Genomic DNA, 17,684 nt, shown 5'->3' with positions numbered 1-17,684 from the left:
AATAGTGTAACAGAGGATACCCACATATATGAGGATTGAGGAACTCTGAATCTTTTACAGTGGGTAAAGAGAGTGGTGTGGGGTGGATGAGTTCCTATGAGATACAGCGGCAGAGAAATAGGCAGAAGTCATATAGGGCCAAAGCCTACATGAGGCTAGACCTTCCCCCAGTAGCCTGCCCATTTGATTTCATCTTGAAAAATACCCAGAACTGGACAGAACTCAGACAGAGTCCACAGAGCAATTATCGACTAAAGCCTTACAGTGGATGACCAAGCACAATGTTTATAGACATATTATGCCTAGGAGAGTGGCATTGGTGGGACAAACCGGTAAAATGGCAAGTGGGGATTTTATAGAGGTCAACTTTGATAATCAGCACCTGATGAGGGATCTACTGAACACACCACCTAACTGTACCAAATCTGACACCCAGATTTACACATTTCCATTGTTTTTTTTTCTATAAACCCTTATGAAAACATCTATGGGCACAGGGCTTGGGCAGGTTCACCACCCACTCCACTACCACCAGTCTATTGAAGAAGCAGATGGTGCTCCAATATATATAAGCAATCAGTATGCCCTACAGGAAGGTCTTTAGGCAAGTGACTGACTGGGGGATGATTATACAGCAATCAATAGAGGTAGCGGCCGCTTATAAGTACCTGGGAGTCTGGATAGATCACAGAGGAAGACCGGCTCCGCACATTGCTGTAATGTAAGGAGTGGCTGGCTGCCTGGAGGGGGTTTCTCAAGAACCAAGAAAGCCCTTCATTCTCCTGATTTGTCACTATTTATCTGATTGATAGGTACCAAACTTCTACCGACCTTAGCCTTTGGCGCACTATCCTTCAAAGATAAAATGTTCACCTGGTTAGACAGAGCACAATCAGCCTGTTTTAGCACAGTGCTCCATCTACCCAACTCGAGCTCTCAAGCCCAATCCCGTACGGAGTTAAGCTTGTCATCCCAACACTGGATTATAAACTACAAAGGCCTGTTACCTTACACTAAAAAGTCACATCTGGTCCCTGCTAAACAATCCTAGAGCCACCAGAAGTCAATTTTTAACCCCCTGCTTGGACACACTAGACGGTAGATGTATATGGGCCAGTTGACTGCCCACAGGGGTGGTTGAAAAAGTACTTACCAAACAAGCGAAGATCTTGTCAGCGGAACATGATGCACTTGCTGTGAAAAATGTCTCCCATGGTAGCCGGGCGTCAAACTCTATGATTGTGAAACTCTACCACACTATTTGCCATCTTCAATGAAGCCATCAGTGAAACATCATCTAATGAGACTACATTTTGGCTTAAATCCTCTGATGGTGTACAAGTATGGCCAGAGGTAGAAGGCAGATATGCCTTCTCAATGCCGTTGTTGCGCAATGGGAAGAAAACCTAACTCATGTATTATGCATTTGCAGGATCTTAGGCCCCTTGCAAACCTTTTGGGTATGTCCAATCTGGCAGGTGCTCAATGTGTGGACATGTCAAGTGCCCCTAGAGGAGTGCATGAAGGGTGATTCAGCTCAGATGGCCGCCCAATTTGTAAAATACATGACTGCAATCGGATCTATTTTACCAGTAGACGACCGCCATGAGATTCAACCATGCCAGTAATGAACTTTCTTTTAATATGAACTCCTTTTTTAATAGAGAACAAAAATTGCTTTGAAACTTTTTTGTATGAATAGCAATGATTTTAATTAATTGTGCAATAAAAATGTATCCATCTATCTGTGTAGTATAGGGATAGTTTGCGGAAGACATTGTGACGCGAAGGGTTAATTAGTTTGAACAATGTAGATAAGTGGTAATACATGCAGAAAACCTAAACAGTGCATAGGGTTCACGCTGTTGCTTCCAAGCTTGTTTTCAGCATTCCATAGACAAAGTTATCTGAGGCCGGCATGTTATTTACAATATACTAAGAAGCTACAAGAAGCAGGAAGTGTAGGAGGAGAGGTGTAGGCGAAGGATGTTCTAACCCTGAGAAAGAGAGTTCAGGAAAAGGCCAAAAGACATCCAAAGAGATAATTAGTGAGTGGCTAGGCAGCCAAAGGACATACACTGATAACACAAGTAGCTATTGCGTGAAAAGAACAGAATCGGAAACAAGCAAAGCTTCAGGATATTTAGGCACAGAGGCATGTGTGGGGGATTGAAGCTCGCAGATGGGTTTGTGAAAACTGTCATCATCCATGTAGCTGCCTCAAAAAAATGGGGATAAGTTGTTGGCAAAAAACTATATTTCTTTTAGATGGGATGGCTAAATTGAGGGGGTAATTCAAATTCAAATAACTTTATTTGTTTTTTTGTTTCAAACCATCAAAGTATACAAAAATAGAACAATCTCAGTTTACAATCTAAAAATATAAAATTAGAATGCATTTACGATGCTTTGTTAAAGTATACAATAAAAATGTGGTTGATGAATACCCACATAAAAAATGCATAAAAGACGAACTTCATTACAACCTTCCAGCTGATAACCACGCCGCTTACAAGGACAATACACAGAGGAGGAGCTCTAATGCAATACACAATACATTCATTTCCTTGTCCAACATATCGCAATTGGGATCGTTTAATATTGCAATACAACCTAAGGTAAAAGCTTCTGTCGAGTTATCCAGAAGGCAAATAGAAAGCAGCTAAAGGCAAAAACTATTATACCAAAAACATCAGTTTTTAGGATTCTGTATGCAGTCTTATATAGCCTGCCTCCAAGGTTTAGGCAAATTTGTCTTATCCACCTCCTGCGTATCTTTTGGTATTTAGTGCTAAAGAAAAGTACATGTTCTTCGTTCTCTTTGGCCCTAGTGCAGGCGGGACAGGAAACTTTAGGAGCAGGTTGCCATTTCTGAATCCGACAAATAAACTTTTGGCAAGGGGCGAGATTTGATCCAAAAAGGGTTCAAATTGCAGACATGATTTAACAGTTAAAAATGTTGCTGACCATTATCTGATTTAATAGCATAATGCTCCTCTACCACCGCCCAATACCTGGGTTTTATTCTCAATAAATCAACTCTTGTGGCCCTGTCCCACCATTCCCATAGATCCAACATGTGATTCAATTTGCACTAATCTGCAATATGTTTAAACCACTGTAGTATTTTTGCACCATTGATCATCAGTACCTCCCTCATAGAGTTACGGCAGTCAATGAGCTGAGGGGCTGTCCACTATCACAACCAATAGGTTAGGGGTTTCAAGGCAGCCATATCACCTATTCTCTTCATCCCTATATCGCAAAATAGAGGAATCAATGGGATGGTAATGGGTACCGAAATGAATGACCTGGCAAAGATGTTTTCACATATCGTTAGTTTGTTTACACTAGTGTGGCTCCAGATCTCTGCTCCATAAAGCACTCCTCTTTGGGTTTTGGCAAGATAAACTTCCTGTGCTGGGGTTAGGGAGTGAGTGTATGACTGTTTATCAAATCTAAGTATTGATTTGGAACTATGGCATAAGACAAGGTAGCTCTTGTCTAACTGATGTTACCATCTAAGTGACACACACAGTCTTATTACAAGGTAATCAAAATGGTTTACCCGCTCAAGAGGCTCACATGCAATCCTTATCTCACATAATCACATAATCCTCCCGGCACTTTCCCAAACACCAATTATTTTGTTTAAGCATTGTTGAGTTCCTGACTCCTGTCCCTGCAAAATTCAAAAAATGTGTCCAATAAAATTTGAAGACCTATGGGTGCTGTGGATATAAGTAAAGAATCATCTGCAAAGAGCAGGGTTGGGACTTTCGCACCATTCATGGAGGAGAAATCATTCCTGCAGTCCATCAATCTGCTTGTCACATCATTAATGAACAGAAAGAATAATGTGGGGGCAATGACACACCCGTGGCGCACACCTCGCTGTATCGGTATATTCTCAGTTAATTCACCATTTTTCCCCCACCTGAACTAGGCGTAATTATCCTTGTGAAGTTTGGCTATCAATCTTACGAGATCTACAGGTGCACCTGCTCTCAGATGTACGAATGCTACATAAAGTTTCTGTTTTCTTAGTAGCACATATTTTCAAATTAGTAAGGAATATCTGAAAGCCTGGTCGCATGTACTTATTATTGGATGAAAACCTGCCTGATAAGGGGACAATATCGCATTCCCATCCATTGAGTCTTGAAGTTTGTCTAGAACTGATTATCTCAGCTCCTCTCCAGGTTGCTGGAATTTCCCCACCAGCTGCTATACAATAAGTATGGGCGGAAAATCCGTTCCGCTCGCGGATTTTGCGGATTTTCGGTAAATTCGCAATCCGCGTCATTCGCGAATTTCCCGCAAAATCCGCAAATCCGCGAGCAGCGGATTTTATGACTTGCTCGCACTGTTCGCGTGAGTTCGCGGCTTCCCAGTTCAACTTCGCGCCCCGCGAATAAGCGCTAAATTGCAGAAATACGATCTTAGCAAAACTGAAACTACTTACCAGGTTCAAAAGTTCAAGCTCATCATTAGTAGCCATTTCCTGTAGTGCTTCCTGAGGGGCCCCTCCAGAGTTCAGTTGCCTACTTGCAACTATTATGTGACCCTGCTCTGACCCTCAGAATAGTTACACATATGCCACGAAGGTCCTGAATTACAGCTAAGGGAGACAAGCAGGAGCCAGGCTGGAAGTTCAAATCCAGTGACACATTAATCAGCCCCTAATTCATTATTGTCAGTTGGGGCAGGGCAGGTGTTGTAACTAATTTTGCAACAATGAAAGCACTTAGCAAGTGCAAAAGATCACTAATCAGGAAGCACTAAGGAAGCAGGTGCCAGCTAAAAAAATATTCTGTGACACATTAATCAGCCCCAAATTAATTCAGGTCACTTGAGGCAGGGAAGGTGTGCTTTGCTTTGCCACAATAATGTACACTGGACAACCAGAGGGTGCTGTGATGAAACAGAGGGTGGCATGGGTGAGCCAGAGGGCGGCATGGGTGAACCAGCGAGTGGCAGTGGTGACAGAGGGTGGCAGTGATGAAGAAGAGTGTCCCAAACAGGCTGGACACGTAAAAACAACAAGTTCGCAAAACTTGCGACCCGACAGGTAAGTTCGCGTTTGCGAAATTGTACAAAAACCCTCGCGAACTGGCAGAAACCCGCGCGAACACAAAAAAAAAAAAATCCGCAAATTCGCGAGAATTCACGGATTTTGCGGATTGCGAGTTCGCAAATCCGCAAAATTCACGAACGCGAGATTCGCAAAATTCGCCCATGCTTACTATACAATTAAACAATAGTTTTATGTAAGGGGCCCATATCGTGGGTTCTGCTTTATAGAGATCACCCGGTATCAAATCAGGGCTGGGGACTTTACCTGCCTTTAATCTGCTGATTGCTGACAATCAATGCTGTGCCAATCGCAGATGCCCCAGGGACAGTATTAGTAAAGTTGAGATCAACCCCCGGGGTGTCTAAGCATCTCAAGACCTCAACCCTGGTGTATCATTTTGAGGAATATTCCACCCCCCAAGCCTCCAGCTGGATGTGATAACTAAAAGTGGAAACATTCTCCAAGCTACCCTGAAATAATATGCCAAAACAGGCGACTGTCGACTGTCATTATGTTTTGCAGCTAGTACGAAGTCTTGCCAGTTTTTGTCTGAAAAATCACGTTTAGCTTTAATTAGCGTAGCTTTATATCTGTGGTAGGCCAAGACTACCTCGACTCTGCTATGCTCCCTTACTGCTAGTTACAAAACCCCCTTAGGTAGCTTAAATTCACTGTTAAACCATTTTGCTTTCCCGGGTACCAACAGGCCTTCTACCAGAGCTATGTTTGATGGAAACAGTTTGGAGTGCTTCAAAAAAATCTCTGTGCACCGATGTATTATGAATTGGTTCAAAGGAATGTGCACTGCACGCAGTACTGCTCAAACTAGTCAAAACATGTATATATAGCCCATAGATTCTAGTGTATAGGCCCTGGTCTACTAAGACTATGGGCCAAGTAACTATTTTACTATTGTTGGTTACCGGGGGCTCTTCTATTCTAGAAGTACAACTTGACAAGTTCCTATCCAAGGCAGTGCCCATCATTTTTAACAACAGAGGGTCAGGGTCGCTGTCAGACCTCTGTTCAGAAGTCATATCCTCAACTAAAGAGCAGATTCTTACATCAACAAAAATATAATAATGACACTGGTACTGCCACCCTCAAAAAAGTGGCCTGCTTGACTGAATCGGACACAGTTCTCCCATTGAATGCCCTCAAGCTCCTTCCTGTATTTAAAGAAGCAATCTGCAGGGAGACTGGCGTTATATGGTGGCAATGTTCACCCACTCTATACTCACAAAAAGGTAACAAGATGGTTTGAATATATAAGCGAAAAAACTACAGTGTAAGTGTCGGGAAAAGGGCATAAGTCTTGTGAAGATGAGAACCCTCACTCACCCAAAGGTGACATGCTTCATCATTGGGTTCCCTCTTACACACTGTGCCCGCAAGGTACAAAGCGTGGCCTACAAGAGGTCCTTTACTGACAGATCTCAGGAGTCTGGAGGTGTGACAATAAAAATAAAATAATGACGTATTAAATAATACAAAACACAGACCCTCTTTATTTCAATCACTAGTGTTCAGCTTGTCATATGATGTACTGTTCCTTATGTTTATTTGACTGTGTTGTACAATCACTACTATTTCAGGGCCATTAACTCACTCTCTCAATCTAGGATCATTTCCTTCCACAGGGTTATTCATACCAAATGGAACAAGGGTTAGGCATATCTTAATTCTGCTTTGTGTACTATATAGTATATAATTATCAGTATATCTATCCTGCCCAACCGATATGCAGCAACACCTCCTTTTGTTAACCCTAAGCTGAGGTTTTCGCCCTCCTTCTCTATTTTGAATTGTCATCACCTGGACCGTATGAAGTGGGGAAGGGCGAGACAGGATAGAGTTTTGTTATTAATTCCTTACCATGTTTTTGGAACCCAAATTAATTTTATTGTATTGCTTTTATTATTGTACTTGTATGAACGTTACCTCTTTAAATTGAATAGAATGATGATGATGATGATGATGAAGATGATGATGACAAATAACCTGAGAAAAGAAAATGTCTAGGGCATGCTGCTTTCCAAGGAGATCCACATAAACATGGTTTCAGAATAGTATGTGGTGCATGCTCACCAAGTCTGCTGGCTGCCTGCCTGAAGGGAATGTTATCAAAGCAACCACATTTCATTACCTCTCTTGCAGTTTTTGCAGTAATTCTTTTGCAGCTTCTGGTTCCCTCAAGAAGAAGTTTTGGAAAATGCACATTGACTCTATGAATGCGATCACTGCTGTAACGGACATGGTACACCTCAATGGAATATTAATAACCCTATAAAAGAATAAAGAGATTTCAAGCTTTGGAACTATGCATTACTTCATAGACCAACTTTAAAAACATAATCTAGCATTGAATTAAAGAGGGATCTATTTAAGTAAAGGGTTGGTGTTCTTCTCATTAGCCGGCTATCTCCATGGACTGGCTTCTCAATATTGACCTAAATGTGATTTTTTTACACCATTATTAAGTCCTAAAACAATAAATGTTTCAAGAACTCTACATTTTCGATTGTCAGAATTATCCTTCAAAATACTTCATTAGATTTGATACATATGTTTCAACAAAAATTTGAGCTTTTGTACAAAAAATGTCAAATTGGTCACAATGCATAACGTTTTGTTTTGATGATGCATACATAGAGTATTACATTAAACTACAATTACAAAATATATTTCACCCATCCCGCCTAACGGCCTTCGGTTACTTTATCAATTCAGACAAACTAAAAAGATCATAGGAATTGTTTCCGGAAATGAGCAACAATTCAAGTGTGGCAGTGCATTCAACTGGATTCAGTATCCAATGGAAAAAATACTCAATATGGGAGGAACACTTAGATGTATTAATCATACATATATTTGTTGTTGATAACTTTTATTTCGGTCGAAAGACCATAAAAAGTGCATATAAAATACATCAGCACAGACAGTAAAACAATAAATAATCATAAAATGTTAAAAAGAGGATTAAACTAAGAGTTATCATGATACAAGACATTAAGCAAAATTGTGTATACAACAATCAAGTTAAAAAGGTATATCTCCTGCGCCACATATTAAATAAATAACGAGAGACTGCAAACACAATGGGTGGATGTGTATCATATGTCAGTATCCTACAGGCCTGTGTAAAGTGCAAAAGTCCTAGGTTCTTGCAAATGGGTGTTAGCCAGCGTTTTCTAATTGCAGAATATGCAGGGCAGAAAAACAGTACATGGGTTACATTCTCAGTTTTATAGCTGCAAGCTGGCCAAACTTCATTGTTAGGATTTGACCATTTAGATGTAAAAGACCTAACTGGAAGAGTGCCATGCCTTAACTGAAGATACAGCTTTTGGGCAACTGGGGATTCTATTAAGTCCATAAATTCCTCGACTTTAGGTTCTGGTTTAACTAGGAGGAATTCAGATGTCAGCTTACCCAGTGATGCAGAGCTCATTAATATTTGATAGTTTGACGTACCTATCTGAGAAAGAAGTTCATTCTTGGATATCCCGAGGCAGAAAATCTCAGGAGTTTCCCATAGTTCAGGAAAACCTAAACGGGTACTAACAGCACTAATATGCTGAAGCCAAGTGATCTTTTTGTTTTTAAGAAGAGGCAAAATCTCAGAAAATTCCGCTCTGTACGCATCCAGTTCAGGGACTGACCACAACCTCTTCCAGTACATAATTGGTCTAGCACTGGTGATCTCCTCTATTGGCAGCATGCCAAGGTCGAATCTAAGAGGGATTAATGGCGTGCTAGGTGGTAACCCAACTAAATTTCTAACGAAAGACAGCTCCACCCTTTTAAGATTCGTTATCTGCTTGTGCCCCGAAAGGTCAGCCCCATAGGTCGCTGCCGGCCTAGCCTGCCGGCAATATCTCTCTAGGGCTGGGGACGCCGGCCTGAAAGTAGATACCCTGGAAACCTTGCTGATGCCCCCCGCTAGCTGGGATAACTTGAGTGTGGATTTGGCGATCTGCATATTCCAACCAAAATTCTCAGTTAAAGTGACACCCAAATAAACAAATGTTGTAACCCTTTCAAGGGGAGTACCATGTAAAACAGGATTTGGGCGTACGCGCTTCGGAGGGTTAAAAATCATAAATTTAGTTTTACCTGAATTGATTTCCAGCCCCCGAAGGTCGCAGAACTCCACAAAACCATCAAGTATTGTCTGAATGCCCGATGATGTTCTAGACAACAACAAGGTGTTGTCTGCGAACATCAGAGCGGGCACTCTACCTGTGGCTGGGATGGTGCAGTGAGCTAAAAAACGGTATGGTGCAGTGAGCTAAAAACGGTGTTGGATCTAGCCCTGATCTCTTGACTGGGTGAGAGCTTTCTGCTTAATTCAGAGACTCTGTCCCTCACCACCCCTTGTTGTAAATATTTTTGTCCACCCTAAGCGTGGAAGGGTATTCTCAGATGTGAGACCCTTGCTCATTGCACCATCAGGATTCAAGCAAACCGGGCCGAAGACGGCTGTAATGCCAGAAACCGGTCCCCGGGAGCTTGTTTCCTTCCCAGTGTAAGAATTGGCTTTTGTAGTTTGGTTTGCCCTGTTCCCATCATGCACTGGGACAGGAACAGACTAATTTGCATACAGCCAGGTTCTGAAACTGGGATGGTGCAGTGAGCTAAAAAACGGTGTTGGATCTAGCCCTGATCTCTTGACTGGGTGAGAGCTTTCTGCTTAATTCAGAGACTCTGTCCCTCACCACCCCTTGTTGTAAATATTTTTGTCCACCCTAAGCGTGGAAGGGTATTCTCAGATGTGAGACCCTTGCTCATTGCACCATCAGGATTCAAGCAAACCGGGCCGAAGATGGCTGTAATGCCAGAAACCGGTCCCCGGGAGCTTGTTTCCTTCCCAGTGTAAGAATTGGCTTTTGTAGTTTGGTTTGCCCTGTTCCCATCATGCACTGGGACAGGAACAGACTAATTTGCATACAGCCAGGTTCTGAAACTGGGATGGTGCAGTGAGCTAAAAAACGGTGTTGGATCTAGCCCTGATCTCTTGACTGGGTGAGAGCTTTCTGCTTAATTCAGAGACTCTGTCCCTCACCACCCCTTGTTGTAAATATTTTTGTCCACCCTAAGCGTGGAAGGGTATTCTCAGATGTGAGACCCTTGCTCATTGCACCATCAGGATTCAAGCAAACCGGGCCGAAGACGGCTGTAATGCCAGAAACCGGTCCCCGGGAGCTTGTTTCCTTCCCAGTGTAAGAATTGGCTTTTGTAGTTTGGTTTGCCCTGTTCCCATCATGCACTGGGACAGGAACAGACTAATTTGCATACAGCCAGGTTCTGAAACTGGGATGGTGCAGTGAGCTAAAAAACGGTGTTGGATCTAGCCCTGATCTCTTGACTGGGTGAGAGCTTTCTGCTTAATTCAGAGACTCTGTCCCTCACCACCCCTTGTTGTAAATATTTTTGTCCACCCTAAGCGTGGAAGGGTATTCTCAGATGTGAGACCCTTGCTCATTGCACCATCAGGATTCAAGCAAACCGGGCCGAAGACGGCTGTAATGCCAGAAACCGGTCCCCGGGAGCTTGTTTCCTTCCCAGTGTAAGAATTGGCTTTTGTAGTTTGGTTTGCCCTGTTCCCATCATGCACTGGGACAGGAACAGACTAATTTGCATACAGCCAGGTTCTGAAACTGGGATGGTGCAGTGAGCTAAAAAACGGTGTTGGATCTAGCCCTGATCTCTTGACTGGGTGAGAGCTTTCTGCTTAATTCAGAGACTCTGTCCCTCACCACCCCTTGTTGTAAATATTTTTGTCCACCCTAAGCGTGGAAGGGTATTCTCAGATGTGAGACCCTTGCTCATTGCACCATCAGGATTCAAGCAAACCGGGCCGAAGACGGCTGTAATGCCAGAAACCGGTCCCCGGGAGCTTGTTTCCTTCCCAGTGTAAGAATTGGCTTTTGTAGTTTGGTTTGCCCTGTTCCCATCATGCACTGGGACAGGAACAGACTAATTTGCATACAGCCAGGTTCTGAAACTGGGATGGTGCAGTGAGCTAAAAAACGGTGTTGGATCTAGCCCTGATCTCTTGACTGGGTGAGAGCTTTCTGCTTAATTCAGAGACTCTGTCCCTCACCACCCCTTGTTGTAAATATTTTTGTCCACCCTAAGCGTGGAAGGGTATTCTCAGATGTGAGACCCTTGCTCATTGCACCATCAGGATTCAAGCAAACCGGGCCGAAGACGGCTGTAATGCCAGAAACCGGTCCCCGGGAGCTTGTTTCCTTCCCAGTGTAAGAATTGGCTTTTGTAGTTTGGTTTGCCCTGTTCCCATCATGCACTGGGACAGGAACAGACTAATTTGCATACAGCCAGGTTCTGAAACTGGGATGGTGCAGTGAGCTAAAAAACGGTGTTGGTTGGATCTAGCCCTGATCTCTTGACTGGGTGAGAGCTTTCTGCTTAATTCAGAGACTCTGTCCCTCACCACCCCTTGTTGTAAATATTTTTGTCCACCCTAAGCGTGGAAGGGTATTCTCAGATGTGAGACCCTTGCTCATTGCACCATCAGGATTCAAGCAAACCGGGCCGAAGACGGCTGTAATGCCAGAAACCGGTCCCCGGGAGCTTGTTTCCTTCCCAGTGTAAGAATTGGCTTTTGTAGTTTGGTTTGCCCTGTTCCCATCATGCACTGGGACAGGAACAGACTAATTTGCATACAGCCAGGTTCTGAAACTGGGATGGTGCAGTGAGCTAAAAAACGGTGTTGGATCTAGCCCTGATCTCTTGACTGGGTGAGAGCTTTCTGCTTAATTCAGAGACTCTGTCCCTCACCACCCCTTGTTGTAAATATGTGGCTAATTTAGGGGCATCATTATTTTCCACACCATTCAGGTGTTCCACGAGGCCATTTATGTAGAGGCTGAATAGCGTTGGCGCCAATACACACCCTTGGCGAACTCCTTTTTTAACAGGAAATTGATCTGTGAGTTTGCCGTGCGTGCCACACCTCACCTGGGCAAAGTTGTTTTCATGAAGCCTAGAAAGAATGGCTAACAAATAGGGCGGGAGGCCCAAGTCTGCTAGTACTCTCCACAATTTTTTTCCATGGAACTAGATCAAAAGCTGCCCGCAGGTCCACAAACACAAGGTAGAGGCTGCCACCCTCCACCTTGGCTGTCTTCCAGTATAGGACCTGCAGGCGAAATATTTGGTCTAGAGTGGAGGTGCCAGACCTAAAACCTGCCTGGAGTAAGGACAGTATCCCATTGTCCTCAATCCACCATAAAATCCCATCAAGGATGACCCTCCCCATCAACTTTTGAGATGTATCAATTAGGCTGATCGGCCTATAATTAGAAGGGGTTAATGGACAACCCTTTTTTAAGATAGGCACGATTTCAGCCCCTAACCAGGTAGGTGGCAAGTCATCTCCCTGTAGAATACCTTGAAACAGAACAATCAAATAGGGGGCCCAGATTTTCGGTTGTGTCCTAAACAAATCCCCTGGCAATTTGTCCAAACCTGGAGCTTTGTTAGGAATCAATTTGCCTATAGCTGTCTCTACCTCAGCCAGGGTGAAAAATTCAACTGGGGCGGGGCATAAGGGAACTGTAGATAACCGTCCCCGCTCAGCCCCACTAATGCTTACAGGCTGCTGTGGTTCGAGGACAGTAACAGGCTTTTCATCAGGCTCATGGATGCCATAGAGATCACAAAAATGGCTTTCCCAAATTGAAGGGGCAATATTCAGAGCAAGTGCAGGGGTATGTCCACTAAGTCTTGTTGCAACTATGGACCAGAATGATTTAAAGTCATTGGCGCTAAGCGCGGATCCCAATTCCTCCCACGTAGAGGCCTCCCATTCCTTCTTGGCATCACAGATTGCCTTTTTGTACATGATGCGATGGGCCCTAATTTCCTCACTGTTGTTGGTTTTTATTGCTATGAGAAGGGCTTTTTTGGCCTTCCTGCAGGAGGCGTTATACCATCTAAGTATTATTGTTCGAGGGTGTTTTGGCTTTCTCACCGGATACAGAATGTCTTTGAGTGCGGCAACCAGTTGGATGTGTATTTCAGATGCCCTGCCTAGGTGGCCGGATTTCCCTATGTCTTCAATGAATGGGATAACAGACTCATATAATTCGGCAAGTTTACTAGTGGACATCTGAAGATCTGGCCATTTAACCCTGCGCCTACAGTTTGTTATTATTAAAGGCACAATGGGGAAATCTTCAGCCGCATTATGATCACTGTCAGATCTTTCAATGACCCTGAACTCGTGCAGCCTGTCCCAATGCCTGGCCTTGATGAATATATAATCGATTACTGGTTTTTAATCGATAAAACGTGTTTTTCCCTGGTCTGTCAGGCTCCACCCTCCCATTACAGGCTCGCAATGAAGTCACTAGCGAGAATGACTGCAATTGTAGAACCAAAGGGGTCGATGCCTTCACCCGGGTAATCAATGGGTCAGGAATAACCCACAGCAAGTCATCCTCATCTGGATTGCTCAAATTCGGGTCCATGAGTGGCTCAAAGTGACAGTTAAAGTCTCCACTCAGGATTAACACGGTGGATATATCAATCGATTGGATGAAGGTTAACAAGGTCTCAATAACCTCTGACTCGAGACCCCGCCTAACTGGCCTTGAGTATACATTGATCAAGGCAATGTCCGGCCCATTTAACATACTCAACAACACGCACTGCACGTCCATTGAGTTGGTTGGAATTTGAGATGCCTTAGCACCAAGATGTGTACCAACCCATATAGACAGCCCACCCGAAGGCCTACCCTTCTCACCCATGCTTGCCAAGATGTCGTATGTTGCAAAGCCCTGAACCCTACTTTCTTTTAAGGCCCAGGTTTTCTGCAACATACAGATATCATGTGAGGCCATAAAGGAGCCCCACTCTGGGATGGGCAGTTTATTCTTAAGACCCGCCACGTTCCAAGAGAGGATTTTAACCTAGGCAACCGACAAATCTTGCTTAATTGGTTCACAGTCCAGTGTACCAGAAAGTTCATTAATAGTGAAGGTACTAAGAGCTGACCCCGGCTCAGGCTCACAGTTCAGTGGGGGTTGGTCATCAGGAGAGATGACAATGGTGGGTTGGGTAGTTTGTTCTAATATCAGGACTTGCAATAGAGGGCTAGGTGTAGCATTTACATCTTGGTTCACGTTTGCAGATCGCTTGTTACTGGGAAGCCCTGTTTGTCAATCGCAATCATCAAAGCCTGAAAAGGCATCGAACCTGTTTGCGACTTCCAACGGGGTGAAGGGTAACAGATGGTCCATCCTCCCATTTCCTACACAGTGGTCCATCCTCTTATTTCCATTTCTATGGCACCTGAAAGGTACAGTTTCGCACCCAAATACATTTTCAGCGGTCATGGGGTTAGATGCCTGCATCATATACCGGTTGTTAAATGGTATAGGTGGTTTAATCTGCGGGCATGCTAGTACCCCGGGATGGAATACAGGGTTCACTAGAGATCTCGGGAAAAATAAGTCAGATCACAGGGAACGATGGAGTTACCAACGTGCCCTGGGGTCCAATTTAAAATATGCCTCCGGATCTCTAAAGTTAATGACAATTAGATCCCCCTTTATGCTTTTCACTCTACTTCCCAACCAGGGAAGTCGCCGAACATGCAGAATCTCTCCATTAATATTAAAGGGAAGGGGTCGGTTTTGGTTAAGCCAATGCATGGTTTTGTTTTTTAACTGGGAGAACCCTTCCCTCCTACCATCATCTAATATCGGAACACCCGGGAGGACAACCACAAAAGGAACCGCTTCAGGGGGTAATTCGACTTGACGCCCCCTGTGCTTCTCTGTCCTAGCTGAACTAGCAGTTCCCCTCTCCTCTTGCTTATTTCCCGTGAGAGATTTATTCCCTGCCTTCGGGACTTCGCTGACTGTATGTGGTAGTGTTTGTTGGACCAGTTTAGGGGGTATTGCCCTCTTTTTTTTGAGTTTGTAGGCTTACTAATTTTATTTATGCCCGTCTCAACAGCAGGGGTGGGAGATGGCAATACTACTACAGGTGGTGGGACATGCTTCACAGGACCCTTTGATGATCCAACATTATTGCTAATGGCCAGTTCTAGGTCTCCCAGCCTTTGTTCCACCCTCTTCAGCCTCTCTATTATGGGTAAAACAAAAGACCTGATTAGATGTTCAAAGCTTTCAAGAGGAACAGCAGACACTGCTTCCTTCGACAGACAATATAGGGGAGTAGCTAAACCTGGTGGAGTTGATACAGTCAATACAGGGGATTTCAGGGTTAATACTGTGTTCGTAGGAGCCATCGAGGTTTGGGCATTTGGTACTGTGGCCATTAAGGTAGATGTGGGTATTGCATTCGCCTTAGTAGTCTTGCCAAAGTCAGAGTGGTGAATCTTACTTCTGAGCGGCTCACCACCCCTTTTCCTTCTCTTGTTAGGTGGCGGGCCATAAACTTTAGGCAAGGCTGGTTTCCTAACCTTTTTTTTCCTAACGGTCTCAGATATAGGTACAGGCGGCTCGACTATCACATCTGTACCTACAATGGAGTCGCCAGGAAGGGATACAATATTCGTGGATGAGGTGTTGGGAGAATCAAGTGGGGAGGGCGTGTCACGCAGGAGTATTGGGACATTCTCAGTAGATAAAATGTCCTCGTTTTCAGTATGGATAATAGCACCAAATGGAGTAGTACAGGGCACACTATCCAAGAGAGGTCTACTTTTCAGGCATTCAATGGAGCGACGCCGCTCTGCCCTACGTTCGGCCAAAGCACTCTCCCTATCTGGATCAGTGACAGCCTTGATGAAATAATTGTCTAATGTGCCCTTGGTATTCCCAACTACACCTCCAGGTGTGGGTTTGTCAAATGTCTCAGCCATGGCAAATAGGCGAACAAGGAAAATGCACAAACAATCCTACGCAATACGTTAGGGTATGGGCCCGGCCCGGCCTCGTCATGCCTCTGAGGGCCTCAGTGGGCCCGCCCTTTGCCCGGGCTTAGCCCGGCGCACTCCCGTGCGCTCCCGCGCAGCGGGATTAGTGGCCGTCTAAAATAGGGAGGGAAATATCCGGGGGGCGTGTCGAGCAGAGAGAGCGTCCCAGGTGGAAGAGATTGGGCGCACAGGGACTCCTGGGAGATGGAGTCCCTGCTTCAACACTCGCAGCCCTGCTCCGCCGCCACACAGCCCACAAAGTTCCTCCTCAGTTGAGCAGCCCCTTTAACAGCTCCCGCTGATGGCAATGCGCTGCGGGACCCGCGCAGCAGGTCCGGCGAGCGGTAGGGGGTTGATGGTGGCGAAAAAAGAGGCAGCAACCAGGGTCCAGCCACGACGTTCAAAATAGCAAGGTCAGTATCCCACAGGGACGGTGCAGGCAACCACTTTTACCTTGGTGGGCGGGGGCGTGTCCAGCAGGGAGAGCGGCCCAGATGGAAGAGATTGGGTGCACAGGGACTCCTGGGAGATGGAGTCCCCGCTTCAACACTCGCAGCCCTGCTCTGCCGCCACACAGCCCACAAAATTCCTCCTCAGTTGAACAGCCCCTTTAACAGCTCCCGCTGATGGCAATGCGCTGCGGGACCCGTGCTGCGGGACCCGCGCAGCGGGTTCGGCGAGCGGTAGAGGGTTGACGGTGGCGAAAAAAGAGGCACTAACCAGGGTCCAGCCACAACGTTCAAAATAGCAAGGTCAGTATCCCACCGGGACGGTGCAGGCAACCACTTTTACCTCGGTGGGCGGGGGGCGTGTCCAGTAGGGAGAGCGGCCCAGGTGGAAGAGATTGGGCACACAGGGACTCCTGGGAGAATGAGTCCCTGCTTCAACACTCGCAGCCCTGCTCCGCCGCCACACAGCCCACAAAGTTCCTCCTCAGTTGAGCAGCCCCTTTAACAGCTCCCGCTGATGGCAATGCGCTGCGGGACCCGCGCAGCGGGTCCAGCGAGCGGTAGAGGGTTGACGGTGGCGAAAAAAGAGGCAGCAACCAGGGTCCAGCCAGGACGTTCAAAATAGCAAGGTCAGTATCCCACCGGGACGGTGCAGGCAATATAAACTTAGTCATGAAGCAGTCCACACTGGCATCATCACAATTGCATTCCATAACATATATTACATTCTTCTCAAACCTTATATTTAAAAACAAAAAAACTGAGTTTGCACTTTATGAGTAAAGGTTTTATACATCATTCTCATCCTCCCATGGCAAAGATCAAAAATACAAGATATTATCAGCATATAACTTATAGTCATGAGGAGATGTCATGATATTATATATTTAAAACTCACAATAGGTGATGGGTAGCTACAGCATGGGTGGGATTTTTGATGAGCCTCTTCTGTCTGCACCTTTGTAGCCAAGGGATTATAAGTAATGCGAAAGAGTAGGCAGGTGAGTGGATAGATGGATGCATGGATTGATGGATGGATGGGCACGTGAGTGAAGGGGGGATGATTAGATGCAAGATGAATGGGAAATGGTGGTTGTAAGGATGGATGAGTGAAATTAAGAAAGGATGGATAAATGCATGGATAAATGTGTGAAATTGTGGATGGATGGATGATGATGCAGGATAGATGGATGTGTCAGTGTAACTATGCATGATGAGTGAAAGGATAAATAGATGTATG

The 17,684-nt window shown here is 44.9% G+C and overlaps 1 pseudogene; it reads right to left on the bottom strand.

Annotated features, from left to right (window-relative positions):
- The window catches only part of LOC147725137 (putative methyltransferase DDB_G0268948), a 513,848-nt pseudogene that overhangs the window by 13,729 nt on the left and 482,435 nt on the right, over window positions 1–17,684 (bottom strand).

The sequence above is a fragment of the Lissotriton vulgaris genome, chromosome 4_1 (genome assembly GCF_964263255.1).
Source record: "Lissotriton vulgaris chromosome 4_1, aLisVul1.2, whole genome shotgun sequence".
NCBI lineage: Eukaryota > Metazoa > Chordata > Amphibia > Caudata > Salamandridae > Lissotriton > Lissotriton vulgaris.
This window is presented reverse-complemented; position numbering and strand designations above follow the sequence as displayed.